We start from the raw sequence: 14,871 nt of genomic DNA on the forward strand, positions 1-14,871 counted from the left end.
ACCTTTTTCCCGAAAAAGATTTATTTTCTGAGATTTTTAATGGAATTGTTCTCACTTGTTTTTCATTTCTTCTTGATGCTCTTCCATGATGTTGGTTTCATTGCCAATCTTGATACACTCAGGAATCCATGTCCAAGCAACTTGAATCCAAAATTGATGATTGGACCGAGACTCTATTATTAAAGATGTGGTAATAAGGCACTAAGAAAATTATAGTGGCCCAGATCTTCCGGATCGGAGACTATGGCCGGGATTCTCCGATCTGAGTTCACCCCGCCACCACTGCCAGCAAGGTCGAAGAATTCCACCGGCGTGAACGGAAGGAGAATTCCAGTCCACATGTGACCCCCCAAAGAGATGCGCTACGGAGCTCCTTGGAAGTGCCAGCGCATTGACTCCATGGGGATTGCCCAGGAAGTTTAACCTTCCGATGGGTAATTACCCTGCCCCGGGACACTCCCAAAATGTTTCCAACTCTGAGTTAGAAACAAAAGCTTCGGGCAGTTCCAATTAATTACCGGATAGTTACCCAGGTAATGTTAGGCAAATTAAAACCTCGTCTATCGACAGAATTGAGCCCCACAAACACACACTGGCTGGGATTCAAACACACACTGGCTGGGATTTTCTGCTCCCGTTTTCATCGGCTGGCTTCGACACTGGAGGCGGAAAATCTCATGAGAAGTCCAAATTGCGTATCATGCTGATGTAAACGTATGATGCGATTACCTTCTCTACCCCGTCAATTAAGTTGTTTCCCACCTGGCAAGCAGACCTCCCAGAGGACTTTGGATGAGTGCATCACTCATCAGGGAAAGGCCCATGCCTGGGCACTACCAGGTTTTCTTGGTGAAAACTTGTGCAGAAGGGTGGCCTTTAAAAATGATGCCCTGATCTTCAAACTAAACTGCTAATGGGGAAGGCTCAATCAGAGCACAGACTACTAGTGTTGCATCATGGGATCCACCCCTTTATGATTTTCTGACTAAGTCCCGAATGATTCTAACATTCTACGATAGGCAGAGAAAGCCATTGTTTCTCCTTGTGAGTTGAACGACGCTTTTCCCACCTGCTATTGGCCTTTGTCGATATCTGGGAAATTCTCACCCACTGACCCTCTCGACTCCACTTTCAAACTTTCCAAACCCAACCTGACTAACCTCCATCACTCAACTAACTACAACCCTCCAACCTCTGAACCCAATCTGACCCAATATCACCACCCTACCCCCTCAACTTTCCTAGCCCTTTACCGACCCTTACCCCTTCCTAAAAGCACCCATGCCCTGCAAAACAGAATTTAAAAAAAACACATGACCATTGCAGCCAAAAACATTTTAACCCCAGGCTTTTAACCCTTAAATTTCCCAACACTTAGAATTCAATATTTCTAAAGTCTTCCCATCGTCAAACAACATGTCTCCTTTTAGCAATAATCATAATGCTCAAGCAGCCGAAATTAGAGGAGTGCAAATATCTCAGAAGGTTTTGGGGCTGGAGGAGATTACAAAGCGATTACAAAGAGATTACAAAGAAAGGGAAGGGTGAGACCATGGAGGGATTTGAAAACAAAGAGGAGAATTTTAAAATAAGAACTTTGCTTCACCAGGAGTCAGTGTAGATCAGTGAGCACAGGGGCTTTAGGGAAATGGGACTTGGTGAGAGTTAAGGCACAAGCAGCAGAGTTTGGAGCTTGGTAGAATGGAGGAGACCAACTCAGTCTACGGGTAACAAAAGTAGAAAATAATCCCTTAAATGTCCAACCACTCAGGCTCCCAAGAAGTACAGTTAAAGGTTTTCCCAAAAATTCTGTACCCAAAGCATTAACCTATCTATTTTTTTATTTTCAGATGCTGAAGGCCTTCCAATGCATTTCCAGCATCGTCTGTTTTGATTTTCTAGCCAAGTGTCAAACCTGACAGGCCCTTGAAATAGTAAATTCAAGTGTCAGGAGATGAACATTTTTTGATAAAATTACTATAAATGGAACGTTATTCAAAAATATTCAACTGCAAGCAGTAAGATTTCTCACTGTTCTTCGGGATTGAAAACTGTTTGGGAGATTCTGATATTTTGTGACCAATTTAGCATGCCTCTTGAAATTAGCCAGTATTCTGTTCTGGTAAACAATTCTCTTGACAAGCCATTCATTATGTAACCTCATTCCAATATGAATGTTGATATAAAAGCAAGCTGGTAAAGTGCTGGACTGAAACCTTTGAAGTATTCTGTTAATTTGATTAATATGCAGTCATATCCTGCGATGATGCACTCTGCCTTTCGCATTTTAAACAGTAATTTGCAGAATAACTCGCTGCTTGTGATCTGTGAAATTTAGACCCTGCACCCAGGAAACAATGAAATAAATTATATGCAGGGTACAAAAACAAAGAGCCTAATTAATTGTTTTAATTATTGTTTTTGTTTTCAATGATATTTCATTGCAAAGTTAAGTGGTAAAGTGTAAGACAAATGTTGAGGTGCAAAGTTAAGTGGTAAAGTGTAAAACAAATGTTGAGGTGAAAGTAATGTTGGAGGTAAGTATCAACGTTTACCCCCATACTCAACACTTGGAGTGAATGGTTTTCAGTTTGAAGATTTTTTTAAAAATAAACTAGAACTCATTTCAGTTTTGACCATCCAATATCAAACACAGTTAAATGTGAAGTTTGTTCTATTCTACTTTAACCAAATCGCATAACACCTCAATTCATGGGGGGAAATTTAATGCCCTGTCCTGAGACATGTTTGGAGGCATGGGGGCACTTAATCAAGGGTACAGCTTGGGGATCTCGCCGCCTTCCTCTCTCTGCCCTAATTAAGTCCGAGGCAGAAATGTTCTCGGACCGCCTTCCTGCCACGACACCAATTAGTGCCTCAACCCAACATCATTGGTATACAAACTGTGGCAGGTAGGGCTGGAGGGAAACTGAAAAACCAGTCCGGTAGGCTCCTAGAGGGGTAGGGTGGAGATGACTTTCATTGTCAGGCATTCACTGGGACTCAGCATTGAGATTTAGTGTTCCCAACACACTTCCCTTTCTTCCTACCCTGCTCCCTCCGAGCCAGCAATCCTCTCCCTCACTCATCCGTGACCTTGATTCCTCACTGATTCTGGGTACATTGAAAGCAACTGCCACTGCCCCCTCTTTTTTTTTAAAGTTAGAGTACCCAATTACATTTTTCCAATTAAGGGGCAGTTTAGCATGGCCAATCCACCTAGCCTGCACATGTTTGGGTTGCGAGGGTGAAACCCACGCAAACACGTGGAGAATGTGCAAACTCCACATTGACAGTGACCCAGAGCCGGGATCGAACCTGGGACCTCAGCGCCGTGAGGCAGCAGTTATATCCACTGCGCCACCGTGCCGCCCTCCACTGCCCTCCTTATGGCACAGACAATAATGAGGACAAAGGCAAGGTTTGCAAACTTGGAGTTCCTGATCTCAGGGAAGGTCTGCTCAGACCACTTGGGTGCCTGACTTGTACTTACTGTGATAGGTCTTCTCCAAAGGAGGGCCAGTGGGTCTCCCGCTGACTCTCCAGTGAGTGGGTGAGACCTCTGTCGGCTGAATTCAATTCCCCACATGAATGTGAATGTTTTCAGTTCTGATAGAGGTTTTGATATGATGTCGCAAACATGCTGAAACTATCAATTAATGCTAATTTGTATCAAATTAGGATGATTTATATGGGTTTACTAGGTGCCAAAAATTAGATTTACATCACTCAAATTCATTTAATCAAAGTGCATAGAACAAACAGAGAAAACGCATTTATAGCCCATTTACGTAGACTGGATTGACCTCCAATTTAACAGTTAAATAGGCCAGTATTCCATCCCCAACAGAAGCAGAACAGCAGTTAACTAAATTTGAAGTGATTTGTTTAAGATAAAACTGAAATGAAATTGCCAACATTGGCAGCCAAATGAGCATAATGAGAGCAGGCAATCCTTTCCATCAAACTGTCTACCCAGGTCATGACGATATCACCGTAATGTTGTATGGTTATGTGTGACTGAGGACACAGGTGATACTGTATATTCCCTACCTGTATTGGACCTTCCAAAATGCTTTACCTCACATTTGTCCGGATTAAACTCCATCTGCCATATCACAGCCCAAGTCTCCAAACAATCTAAATCCTGCTGTATCCTCTGACAGTCCTCATCGCTATCCGCAATTCTACCAACCTCTTTGTGTCATCTGCAAACTTACTAATCAGACCAGTTACATTTTGCTCCAAAGCATTTATAGATACTACGAACAGCAAAGGTCCCAGCACTGATCCCTGCGGAACACCACTAGTCACAGCCCACCAATCAGAAAAGCACCCTTCCATTGCTACTCTCTGCCTTCTATGACCTAGCCAGTTCTGTATCCAGCTTGTCAGCTCACCTCTGATCCCATGTGACTTCACATTTTGTACCATTCTGCCATGAGGGACCTTGTCAAAGGCCGTACTGAAGTCCATATAGACAACATCCACTGCCCTACCTTCCTCAATCATCTTTGTGACCTCCTCAAAAAACTCTATCAAGTTAGTGCGACACAACCTCCCCTTCACAAAACCGTGCTGCCTCTCGCTAATACAACCACTTGCTTCCAAATGGGAGTAGATACTGTCTCGAAGAATTCTCTCCAGTCATTTGCCTACCAGTGCCGTAAGGCTCACCGGCCTGTAGTTCCCTGGATTATCCTTGCTACCCTTCTGAAACAAAGGAACAACATTGACTATTCTCCAGTCCTCCTGGACATCACCTGAAGGCAGTGAGGATCCAAAGATTTCTGTCAAGGTCTCAGCAATTTCCTCTCCTGCCTCCTTTAGTATTCTGGGGTAGATCCCATCAGGCCGTGGGGACTTATCCACCTTAATGTTTTTCAAGACGCCCATCACCTTGTCCTTTTGGATCTCAATGTGACCCAGGCTATCTACACACCCTTCTCCGGACTCAGCATCCACCAATTCCTTCTCTTTGGTGAATACCGGTGCAAAATATTCATTTGGTACCTCACCCATTTCCTCTGGCTCCACACATAGATTCCCTCCCCTGTCCTTCAGTGGGCCAACCCTTTCCCTGGCTACCCTCTTGCTTTTTATGTACGTGTATAAAGCTTTGGAATTTTCCTTAACCGTATTTGCCAATGACTTTTTGTGACCCCTTTCAGCCCCTCAGGAGCTGGTTTAGCACACTGGGCTAAACAACTGGTTTTTAAAGCAGACCAAGGCAGGCCAGCAGCACAGTTCAATTCCAGTACCAGCCTCCCCGAACAGGCGCCAGAATGTGGCGACTAGGAGCTTTTCACAGTAACTTCATTTGAAGCCTACTTGTGACAATAAGCGATTTTCATTTCATTTTCATTTTTAGCCCTCCTGACTCCTTGCTTAAGTTCCTTCCTATTTTCCTTGTATTTCACACAGACTTCGTCTGTTCCCAACCTTCTAGCCCTGATAAATGGCTCCTTTTTCTTTTTGACGAGGCCTACAATATCTCTCGTTATCCAAGGATCGCAAAATTTATCCTTCTTCCTCACAGGAACATGCTGGTCCTGAATTCCTTTCAACTGACATTTGAAAGCCTCCCACATGTCAGATGTTGATTTACCCTCAAACATCCGCCCCAATCTATGTTCTTCTGGCAAGATGGATACAGAACTGGCTAGGTCATAGAAGGCAGAGAGTAGCAATGGAAGGGTGCTTTTCTGATTGGAGGGCTGTGACTAGTGGTGTTCCGCAGGGATCACTGCTGGGACATTTGCTGTTCGTAGTATCTATAAATGATTTGGAGGAAAATGTAACTGGTCTGATTAGTAAGTTTTCGGATGACACAAAGGTTGGTGGAATTGCGGATAGCGATGAGGACTGTCAGAGGATACAGCAGGATGTAGATCGTTTGGAGACTTGGGCAGCGGGATGGCAGATGGAGTTTAATCCGGACAAATGTGAGGTAATGCATTTTGGAAGGTAGGGAATATACAGTGATTGGTAGAACCCTCAAGAGTATTGACAGTCAGAGAGATCTAGGTGTACAGGTCCACAGGTCACTGAAAGGGGCAACACAGGTGGAGAAGGTAGTCAAGAAGGTATACGGCATGCTTGCCTTCAATGGCTGGGGCACTGAGTATAAGAATTGGCAAGTCATGTTGCAGCTGTATAGAACCTTAGTTAGGCCACATTTGGAGTATAGTGTTCAATTCTGGTCGCCACACTACCAGAAGGATATGGAGGTTTAAGAGAGGGTGCAGAAGAGATTTAACAGGATATTGTATGGAGGGCATTAGCTATGAGGAGCAGTTAAACAACTCGGTTTGTTCTCACTGGAACGACCGAGGTTGAGGGGCAACCTGATAGAGGTCTACAAAATTATGAGGGGCATAGACAGAGTGGATAGTCAGAGTCTTTTTCCCAGGGTAGAAGGGTCAATTACTCGGGGGCATAGGTTTAAGGTGCGAGGGGCAAGATTTAGAGGAGATGTAGGAGGCAAGTTCTTTACACAGATGGTAGTGGGTGCCTGGAACTCGCTGCCGGAGGAGGTGGTGGAAGCAGGAACGATAGTGACATTTAAGGGGCATCTTGACAAATATATGAATAGGATGGGAATAGAGGGGTACAGACCCGGGAAGTGTAGAAGGATTTAGCAGCATGTTCGGCACAGGCTTGGAGGGCCGAAGTGCCTGTTCCTGTGCTGTACTTTTCTTTGTTCTTTGTTCTTTGTTCAGTTCTCGCCTAATATTGTTATAATTAGCCTTCCCCCAATTTAGCACATTCACCCTAGGACCACTCTTAGTCTTGTCCACTAGTACATTAAAACTTACTGAATTGTGGTCACTGTTCCCAAAATGCTCCCCTACTGAAACTTCTACCACCTGGCCAGGCTCATCAGTAAGAATAATCAGTAAGAAACACAACAAAACCTCCTCCACGATAGTCCTCAACGCTGGGGCCCCACAAGGCTGCATATTTAGCCCCCTACTATACTCTCGATACACATATGACTGCGTGGCAAAATCTGGTTCCAACTCCATCTACAAGTTTGCTGATGACATGACCATAGTGGTTGGATCTCGAACAATGATGAGTCAGAATAAAGGAGGGAGATAGAGAACCAAGTGGAGTGTTATAATGACAACATTCTCTGCCTCAATGCCAGCAAAACTAAAGAGCTGGTCATTGACTTCAAGAAGCAAAGCACTGTACCACCCCTGTCTGTATCAACGGGGCCGAGGTGGAGATGGTTGAGAGCTTCAAATTCCTAGGTGTGCACATCACCAAAAATCTGTCCTGTTCCACCACGTCGATGCTACAACCAAGAAAGCACAACAGCACCTATGCTTCCTCAGGAAACTAAGGAAATTTGACATGTCCACACTGACTCTTACCAACGTTTACAGGTGCTGTCGTGTTGGGTGTTCCGATACACAAGCGAACCAACATGGTTGTAGATGGTACAACTCTGTTTTATTATTCTGTACAATAATAACTATTAACCTCTGGCTGTGGTTCGTACTTCACCAGCTAACCTGTGGACCCAGCCCTAGCACTTTCTTAATGAGGCACTCAGCACATGGTGTATGTCTGAGTGGCACGCTGTGAGCTCTGTGCTCTGAGCTATCTCCTGGTAGAATGAGCGAGAACTGTGGTGCCCCCTGTTTTATAGTGCGTGTGCTCTCACTGGTGATTGGCTGTGATGTTGTGTGTGTGTTGGTTGGTCCATCTACCTGTCCATCAGTGTGTGTGTGTGATTGCACCATGATATGTTAATATGGATATCATGACATCCCCCCTTTTCACAAGGATATGTGCCTACATGGTAATAAATATCGGTGTGTACCGAGTGCAGCTGAATCTGTGTGTGCAATATTTACAACATGACATGAGGCTAAACTATATACATAGAAAGGTGTTAGGTGCAACAGAGCAACGAGGTTGTACCACAAACAAAACAAGTGCAATCATCAAATATCGTAAGAGAACTCCTGGAACGACAAGAAAGAAACACGTTAACATTATTGCACAACAATTCAGTGAGTCCAATGTGCAAACAGGCTCATCAGACCAGTCTATTAGGTGGGCGACGAATTTGGGTTGACCATTAGGGTGGCAGACCATTCATTGCCCGGATTAAGGCTGTGCACTGGCATCGGCTGGTGGGTCCTACTTGGGGATATCCGGTTCCTGTCTATTACCGCAACGCGGAAGGGTTCCCGGTCGTCGGTATCAACGGTCTGCACGTCGTCAGGATATGACTCGGTGTATGGGGGCTGAATGGCCCGCATGTCCCTGCGAGGCTGGCGGAATTGCAGAGAGTTGGCAGGTTGAGCTGCTCGACAGCAGGCAGCGTAGTGGCCCATCCTGCCACAGCGGAGGCATTGTCGCGTTTTGGCTGGGCATTGCCGCTTTAAGTGTGCGGATCCACAGTTGCCGTACGTCGTGACGTCGTGGCATTCGTTGCACCACCGTGCATGCGCGGTGCGGTCCTGCGTAGAGCGCGCCTGTGCATCACGTCCCTCTGCGTCGACGTCCCCTCTTTTGGCGCGTACGAGCGTGGGAGGCCTCGGAAAGCGCGCGAAATGACCGCCCTCGTCCGAGCCGCGGGCCGGGAGGAACTCGATCGACTGTACCCGCTCAGCCTCGTTGGACCCCTGCCATGCCGATTCGGCCGCCTGGAATTGGGAGTACCGGCTCGTCGCGTTTTCGTGGAGGACGCAGGTCTCAATGGTGGTGGCTAGAGTGAGGCGCTTTATTTTGAGGAGCTGCTGGCGTAGGGTGTCCGAGGTGACCCCAAAAACTATCTGATCCTCAATCATGGAGTCGGAGGTGGCCTCATAGCCGCAGGACTGCGCGAGGATACGCAGGTGTGTCAAATAAGATTGAAAAGGCTCATCCTTACCCTGCAGGCGCTGCTGGAAGAGGTACCTCTCGAAGCTCTCATTAACTTCCACGCTGAAGTGTTCCTCAAATTTTAGAAGGACCGTCTTGTACTTCGTCTTGTCCTTGCCTTCCACGAATGCCAGGGAGTTGTAGATGTGGATGGCATGTTACCCCGCCATGGAGAGGAGGAGGGCATTCTTCCTGGTGTCCGATGCATTCTCCCTGTCTGTGGCTTCTAGGAAGAGCTGGAAGCGCTGTTTAAACAGCTTCCAGTTGACGCCGAGATTTCCAGCGAATTGGAGCGGCTGCGTCAGGCTGATGGTGTCCATGGCGCAGGATGGCGGATCTCTGAAGAGGTGCAGGTAGGTCTCACAGTCGCTGGCGAGTTTCCAGCCCTGGTATCACGTCATGTTGGGGGTTCCGATACACAAATGAACCAATGCGGTTGTCGATGGTACAACTCTGTTTTATTATTCTGTACAATAATAACTATTAACTTCTGGCTGTGGTTCGCACTTCACCAGCTAACCTGTGGACCCAGCCCTAGCACTATCTTAGTGAGGCACTCAGCACATGGTGAGTGGCACGCTGTGAGCTCTGTGCTCTGAGCTGTCTCCTGGTAGCATGAGCGGGAACTGTGGTGTTCCCTGTTTTATAGTGCGTGTGCTCTCACTGGTGATTGGCTGTGATGTTGTGTGTGTGTTGGTTGGTCCATCTACCTGTCCATCAGTGTGTGTGTGTGATTGCACCATGATATGTTAATATGGATATCATGTCAGGTGCACCATTGAAAGCATCCTATCAGGCTCCATCACAGCCTGGTATGGCAACTGCTCGGCCCAAGACCAGAAGAAACTACAGAGAGTCGTGAACACTGCCCAGTCCATCACACGAACCCACCTCCCATCTATTGACTCTGTCTACACCTCCCGCTGCCTTGGGAAAGCGGGCAGCATAATCAAAGACCCCTCCCATATATTACTCACTCTTTCAACTTCTTCCATCGGGCAGGAGATGCAAAAGTCTGAGAACACGCACAAACAGATTCAAAAACAGTTTCTTCCCCGCTGTTACCAGACTCCTAAACGACCCTCTTATGGACTGATGGATTTATGGACTGATCTGATCTCTTCACACATCTTCACCCTCTTCCTGTGTCTATGTATTTACATTGTGTATTTAATGTTTGCCCTATTGTGTATTTTCTTTTCATGTATGGAATGATCTTTTTGGGCTGCACACGGAACAAAACTTTTCACTGCACCTCGGTACACATGACAATAAACCAATCCAAGGTGGAGTGACCAGACCTTGAAACGTACAACAGTGGATGATTAGAAGATCTATGATGTAAGGACATGCTTTAACATGTTTGGGGAATCTGTAATTTTTCTTCCAATGTTTGAAAAGGACTTTGAAGAGAGTTTGCAAACCTGAAAAGAGATAAATTGTAATTTTTGGATAATAAGAAATACTGGTCCATGTGACCTGATGACCTTTGACCTGGAGGCAGTACAAGCCAAAAGCATATATGGAAGCCATGTGGCAGACAAAAAAAGGAAAACGAATAGAAGTTCTGGCTGATGCACACTGTCATGACAGGCAGGAAGGATTCAGAAGAAAATGCAACATTGTGTGGACGATTTCAGTGGTGGAACCCTGTTTATTCAGACACTGCTGCCTTCAGGGAATTAGCGACATTGATCAAGGGAAGAGACTGGGACCCTGCCCGAGGAAGATCCAAGATTGGAGAGGACTTTGTGGTTGAAATTATTGGCCGTAGGGGAATATAAAAGTAGAGATGTATTGTTGCAATTGTATAGGGTGTTGGTGAGACCACATCTGGAGTATTGTGTGCAATTTTTATACTTGCTGGAGTTTAGAAGGATGAGAGGGGATCTGATCAAGGTATTAAAATTCTAAAAAGGATTGATAAAGTAAATGTAGATCAAATGTTCCCCCTGTGGGGCAATCTAGAACAAGAGGACATGGATATAGGTTGAGAGGCGGTAGATTTAAAACTGAGATGAGGTGGCATTGCTTCTCGCAGAGGGTGGAGTAACCACCAAGACTCTTGGTAAGATTATCTTTCTGGTAGCCAATGTGCGATTCCCAGGCACAATGGCAACAGTTCAGGTAAACAAAGCCAAGCCAGACTCCTCGGCGCCAGCAGGAGCCAAGACAAAGGAAGGCCAACGAACATTTAGGGACCGCCTAGAGATCAGGGAATCGCTCCAGCATTGGAGAAATCGATCCAAGTGATCAGAGCATAGTCCAATCACTTGGAACCAGGTACGGGGTCCGCCCCGAAGGGAATCCCCTGGGGATATAAAGTAAAGCCCCCAAGTTCAAATTGTCCTTCTTGGCAGGGTCACTCAGCAGCGAATCAACCCTTGAGAGTGAACTGCCCAAGCTGCCTCCAAGCAAGTAAGTCTCAAGTCAACGCTCACTATGAGATAGGCACTCCTAGCTACCAGTCCATACCAGCTTTTGAATCCCATAGACTCAGGACCTGAACAAAAGGCCATTTGTTCCCCTGACCCGGTGGCCAGTCCAAAGCTAAGTATAGGCCTGTTAGTTATAGAGATAGTTTATTAAGTAGACTTTATGCATGAGTAGCGATTGACTGTGTATAATAAATGTGTTTTGATTTGAATCTTACTAATTGGTGTGTTGAGCTATTGATCATTACTTGAACTTGAACCTCGTGGCGGTATCATAAAGATACCTGGCGACTCTCGAGCAAAGGTTATAAAACAGAGCCAATTGAACCAACCAAAAGTTAGCAACACCATCTACGATTTGCCTGTTAAATCATGTTTAATTTACATTGATTCTTATTTGTTTTCAAGTAAAAGTTAGAAAGAGTGTAATCTTATTTGATAATTTGATCATTTGGGGGTTATTTGGTTTAAGGATTCCAACAGCGATTGAAACTATCATAGCTTGTTACATGGCATTGTGATATTCATTAATCTTGGACTGGGTCATACGCTGAGGGAGGGGGGTGTCCCTGTAACCCATTGTAAATTGTAAATATCAAGGGAGAACCCACCTAAACTTGGCCGGCTCGTCCCGTCTAGATTTTCCAGACGATGGCCATTTAATTAGTTTGATTTCTCCAGGAGGAAGGCCTGCCTCAGCGAGCTGTCAGACAATCAGAGGCCAGCAGAGGAACTTATCCCTTTAACCTGTTTTCTATCAGAAATATATCTATCTCCCTCTTGAAACCATTTAATGATGTGGACTCACTGCACTATGGGGAAGTGAGTTCCACATTCACCGCCCTCTGCGAGAAGTAATGCCTCCTCATGTGGGCAGCATGGTAGCACAGTCGTTAACACAGTTGCTTCAGAGCTCCAAGGTCCCAAGTATGATTCCTAGCTTTGGTCACTGTCTGTGCGGAGTCTGCATGTTCTCCTTGTGTCTGCGTGGGTTTCCTCCAGGTGTTCCAGTTTCCTCCCACAGTCCAAAGAGGTGCAGGTGGATTGGCCATGATAAATTTCCCTTCGTGCCCAAAGAAAAGGTTAGGTGGGGTTACTGGGTTACGGGGATAGGGTGGAGGCATGGGCCTAAGTAGGGTGCTCTTTCCAAGAGCAGGTGCAGACTCGATGGGCCGTGGTGGCCGTTTCCACACTGGCACATGCGCATGGTGGCCGTTTCCGCACCAGCGTCCCGCAACATGGCGGAGCCCTACAGCGGGTCGACACAGGAGGTATGCCCCCTCTAGATCGTGGGCACCCACCGATCGGTTGCCCCCAATCACGGGCCTGGACGTCGTGGAGGCCCCCCCGGAGCCTGATCCCCCTGCCCCCCCACCAGGATGGCCACCGCTGCCGCGGCTCCGAGCTCCCGCCGGGTGGTGCCAGGTTGGGACCACGCTGGTGGGACTCAGTGGAACTCGCCGTGAATTTGGCCGGTCGACTGCGAAGAATCGTCGCGGGGGCTTCTTTTAACGGCCCCCAACCGACGCCGCGTCGACTGCGTTGGCGCGACTGCTGCTGATTCTCCGGTCGGTGGAGAATCGCGAACCAGCGTTGGAACGCGTGGCGAGAAATTCCCGCGTCACCAGCGATTCTCCAACCCGGCGCGGGCTCGGAGAATCCCGGAATTCTACTTTTATAATCCAGTCTTTTTGCAATAAATGTTATTAATTTGCCTGACTATTTTTTCAGCCAAAACTCAAAACCTCACACGTATCCACATTAAACTCCATCTTCCAAATTTTAGCCCGATCTCCTAGCCTATCTATATCCATCTCCTCTTCACTGCCTGTTTTCCCACTTATTTTAGTGTCATTCGCAAAATTTGCTATGTTGCACTCTGTGTGTCTGCTTGCAACTCATTTATATAGATCATAAACAGATGAGGTCTGAGGACTGAAATGCCCGGCACCTCATGAGTTACAGTTCAGCAGACAGAGAAGGACCCATTTAACCCAATCCTCTTCTTTCTGTCAGTCAGCTAATCCTCAACCCAATCTAGTGTTCTACCCCTAACCTCTGTGATCTCGCCTTCTCGATCAATCTTTTATTCGGCACCTTGTACAACGCCTTCTGGAAGTCTAGATATACTACATCCACTGGTTCCCCATTATCCATTTTCCTGGTTATGTCCTCAAAGAACTCAAGCAAGTTTGTCAAGCATGACTTACCCTTAATAGAACCATGTTGACAATAATGGATTGAGCTTTGTCTTTCCAAATGTTCAGTTATATCATCCGTAATGATTAATTCCAGCAATTTGCCCACAACAGAGGACAAGCTAACCGGTCTCCCTTTTTGAATAGGAGAGTTACATTAGCGCGCTTCCAACCCACCGGTACTTTTCCAGAATGCAGGGAATTTTGAAATATCATAACCAATGCATTCACTGTCTCTGCTGCCATCTCCTTTAATACCCTAGGGTGCAGGCCATTAGGTCCCGGAGACTTAGCTGCCTTTAGTCCCATTAGTTTATTCAATACCTTCTCCCTACTGATGGTTATTGCACTACGTTCTTCTGCATTAGCTGCAATTGTTGGAAAATTTGTGTTATCCTCTACCATTTTTTTTTTTTTTTTTTTTTTTTTATAAATGTTTTATTGAAAATTTTTTCCCAAACAACAATTTTTCCCCTCTTACAAAGCAAACGCAACAATAACAATACAGAAATTTTAAACAATACACAAGTAACAAAACCCCTTTATCTTTGACCTAAACTAAACCCCCCCTCCCCCCCCCCCCCCGCCTCCCCCTGGGTTGCTGCTGCTGGTCATCTGTCTTCCCTCTAACGTTCCCCTAGGTAGTCGAGAAATGGCTGCCACCGCCTGGTGAACCCTTGAGCCGATCCTCTCAGGGCAAACTTTATCTGCTCCAGTTTAATGAACCCCGCCATATCATTTACCCAGGCCTCCAGTCCGGGGGGTTTTGCCTCCTTCCACATGAGTAGGATCCTGCGCCGGGCTACTAGGGACGCAAAGGCCACAACGTCGGCCTCTTTCGCCTCCTGCACTCCCGACTCTTCCGCAACTCCAAATAGAGCTAACCCCCAGCCTGGTTTGACCCGGGCCTTCACCACCCGCGAAATCACTCCCGTCACTCCCTTCCAATACCCTTCCAGTGCCGGGCATGCCCAAAACATATGTGCGTGGTTTGCCGGGCTCCCGCCACACCTCCCACATTTGTCCTCCACTCCAAAGAACCTGCTCAATCTTGCTCCCGTTATGTGTGCTCTATGTAGCACCTTAAATTGAATCAGGCTAAGCCTGGCGCATGAGGAAGAGGAATTTACCCTGCTTAGGGCATTAGCCCACATACCCTCCTCTATCTCCTCCCCTAGTTCTTCTTCCCACTTTCCTTTTAGTTCGCCCACCGACTCCTCCCCCTCTTCCCTCATCTCTCGGTAAATCTCTGACACCTTGCCCTCTCCGACCCACACCCCTGAAAGCACCCTGTCCTGTATCCCCTGTGTCGGGAGCAATGGAAATTCCCTCACCTGTTGTCTAGTAAATGCCCT

General features: G+C 46.6%; 1 long non-coding RNA gene across 1 annotated transcript in view; it reads left to right on the plus strand.

The window, feature by feature from the left end:
* LOC140409589 (uncharacterized) overlaps nucleotides 1-2,341 on the plus strand; it is a 96,072-nt gene extending 93,731 nt beyond the window's left edge. The window contains exon 4 of the long non-coding RNA XR_011940409.1: nucleotides 1,851-2,341. This is a non-coding gene — a long non-coding RNA (uncharacterized lncRNA). The remainder of the gene's footprint in view (nucleotides 1-1,850) is intronic.
* The last annotated feature ends 12,530 nt before the right edge of the window (nucleotides 2,342-14,871 follow it).

This window comes from Scyliorhinus torazame, chromosome 3 (genome assembly GCF_047496885.1).
Source record: "Scyliorhinus torazame isolate Kashiwa2021f chromosome 3, sScyTor2.1, whole genome shotgun sequence".
NCBI lineage: Eukaryota > Metazoa > Chordata > Chondrichthyes > Carcharhiniformes > Scyliorhinidae > Scyliorhinus > Scyliorhinus torazame.